Here is a 2500-nt window from a genome sequence, read left to right on the forward strand (position 1 = left end):
ACCCGTGCACACTCGCCTGGGCAGCTGGTCACATGCGTCGCTCAAAGGCATTTTGCAGGCCAGCACCGGCGGATGCACGGGTCAAGCGGGACGGGACGAGCGCAGGGCTAACTTTTGCCGGCACACAAAAACACGAACCCGAAAAAGGCAAAAAAGGGACATACGCACTGGCGACACGCCCGTTTCGCCTGCCACCCGTGCACACTCGCCTGGGCAGCTGGTCACATGCGTCGCTCACAGGCATTTTGCAGGCCAGCACCGGCGGATGCACGGGTCAAGCGGGACGGGACGAGCGCAAGGCTTGCTTTTGGTGGCACACGAAAACACGAACCCGAAAAAGGGACATACGCACTGGCGACACGCGCGCCCGTTTCGCCTGCCACCCATGCACACTCGCCTGGGCTGCTGGTCACATGCGTCGCTCATAGGCATTTTGCAGGCCAGCACCGGCGGATGCACGGGTCAAGCGGGACGGGACGAGCGCAGGGCTTGCTTTTGGCGGCACACGAAAACACGAACCCGAAAAAGGCGAAAAAGGGACATACACACTGGCGACACGCACGCCCGTTTCGCCTGCCACCCGTGCACACTCACCTGGGCTGCTGGTCACGTGCGTCGCTCACAGGCATTTTGCAGGCCAGCACCGGCGGATGCACGGGTCAAGCGGGACGGGACGAGCGCAGGGCTTGCTTTTGGCGGCACACGAAAACACGAACCCGAAAAAGGCGAAAAAGGGACACACGGACAGGCGACACGAAAAAAAAGGGGTCGCCCTACCTAGGTGGGCGCAAAAACCCCGTCGGCCAGGAGGTTTCGCCAAAGTGTCTGTACTGTCACACAGGGTCAATAGCACGGGCATGGCCGGCCGCCGCACGTGCAGCGGCTTACGGACGCACGGTTCGGCGGCACAGGTGCCTGGCGGCTTTAGCACCTTGGGGTGGACAGGCCTGGCGGCAAGGGGGGCTAGGCACCTTGCTGCCAGCCGGCAATGGTGCACGGGGCGGGGCGCCACACAAACACGAAAGAGGGACAAGAGCGGGGCGATGGTCCACAGAGACGAGCCATGCACGGGGCCCGTGATCGCCGACACGCGCGAACGCGGACGCGGACAAGGACAAGGACGCGACGCGCGGCGCGCGTGCGAGGTCAAGAGGGGCGCACACGAAAACGCGAAAAAAGGGGCTAGCGGCCGAGAAACGCGAAAAAAACCGGGTCACCTACCTAGCCGAACGCCTAAAATCGCTTCGGGCAGGAGGTTTCGCCAAAGTGTCTGTACTGTCACACGGTCCGTACGGGCGCAACCCCATCGCGCGCCAGCACCCCTTCCTGGGGGCGCCCGCCCGCCAGGCGCCTGGCGCCCCACGCGCGCGCGCCCGGAGCCTGGCGCCTTGCCCCCCACGCGCGCCCGGCGCCTGGCGCCTGGCGCCTCGCCCCCCACGCGCGCGCCCGGCGCCTGGCGCCTTGCCCCCCACGCGCGCCCGGCGCCTGGCGCCTGGCGCCTCGCCCCCCACGCGCGCGCGCGCGTGGCGCCTTGCGCCTCGCCCCCCACGCGCGCGCGCGCGTGGCGCCTTGCGCCTGGCGCCTTGCCTCCGCGCGTGCCTGGCGCCTGGCGCCTTGCCCCCCACGCGCCTGGGCGCCTCTTTTCCGCCTGGGCGCCCTGGCACCTTTCCGCCTGGGCGCCTGTTTTCCGCCTTGGCGCCCTGGCGCCTTTTCGCGTGGGCGCCTCTTTTCCGCCTGGGCGCCATGGCGCCTTTCGGCCTGGGCGACTCTTTTTCGCCTGGGCACCTCTTTTCCGCCTGGGCGCCTCTTTTCCGCCTGGCCAGGGCGCCTCTTTTCCGCCTGGGCGCCATGGCGCCTTTCTGCCTGGGCGCCTCTTTTTCGCCTGGGCGCCTCTTTTCTGCCTGGGCGCCCTGGCGCCTTTTCGCCTGGGCGCCTCTTTCCCACCTGGGCGCCCTGGCGCCTCTTCGCCTGGGCGCCTCTTTTGGCGCCTGGGCGCCTACGCCAGGGCGCCTCTTTTCCGCCTGGGCGCCTCTTTTTCGCCTGGGCGCCTCTTTTCCGCCTGGGTGCCCTGGCGCCATTCCGCCTGGGCGCCTCTTTTCCGCCTGGGCGCCCTGGCGCCTTTTCGCCTGGGTGCCTCTTTTGGCGCCTGGGCGCCTACGCCAGGGCGCCTCTTTTCCGCCAGGGCGCCTCTTTTTCGCCTGGGCGCCTCTTTTCCGCCTGGGCGCCCTGGCGCCTTTTCGCCTGGCGCCTCTTTTGGCGCCTGGGCGCCTACGCCAGGGCGCCTCTTTTCCGCCTGGGCGCCTCTTTTCCGCCTGGGTGCCCTGGCGCCATTCCGCCTGGGCGCCTCTTTTCCGCCTGGGCGCCCTGGCGCCTTTTCGCCTGGGTGCCTCTTTTGGCGCATGGGCGCCTACGCCAGGGCGCCTCTTTTCCGCCTGGGCGCCCTGGCGCCTTTCCGCCTGGGCGCCTCTTTTTCGCCTGGGCGCCCTGGCGCCATTCCGCC

The sequence above is a fragment of the Aristolochia californica genome, unplaced genomic scaffold (assembly GCF_029961685.1).
Source record: "Aristolochia californica isolate CCGP_79_NKW_82.1479 unplaced genomic scaffold, dmAriCali1.0.hap1 SCAF_17, whole genome shotgun sequence".
Taxonomy (NCBI): Eukaryota; Viridiplantae; Streptophyta; class Magnoliopsida; order Piperales; family Aristolochiaceae; genus Aristolochia; species Aristolochia californica.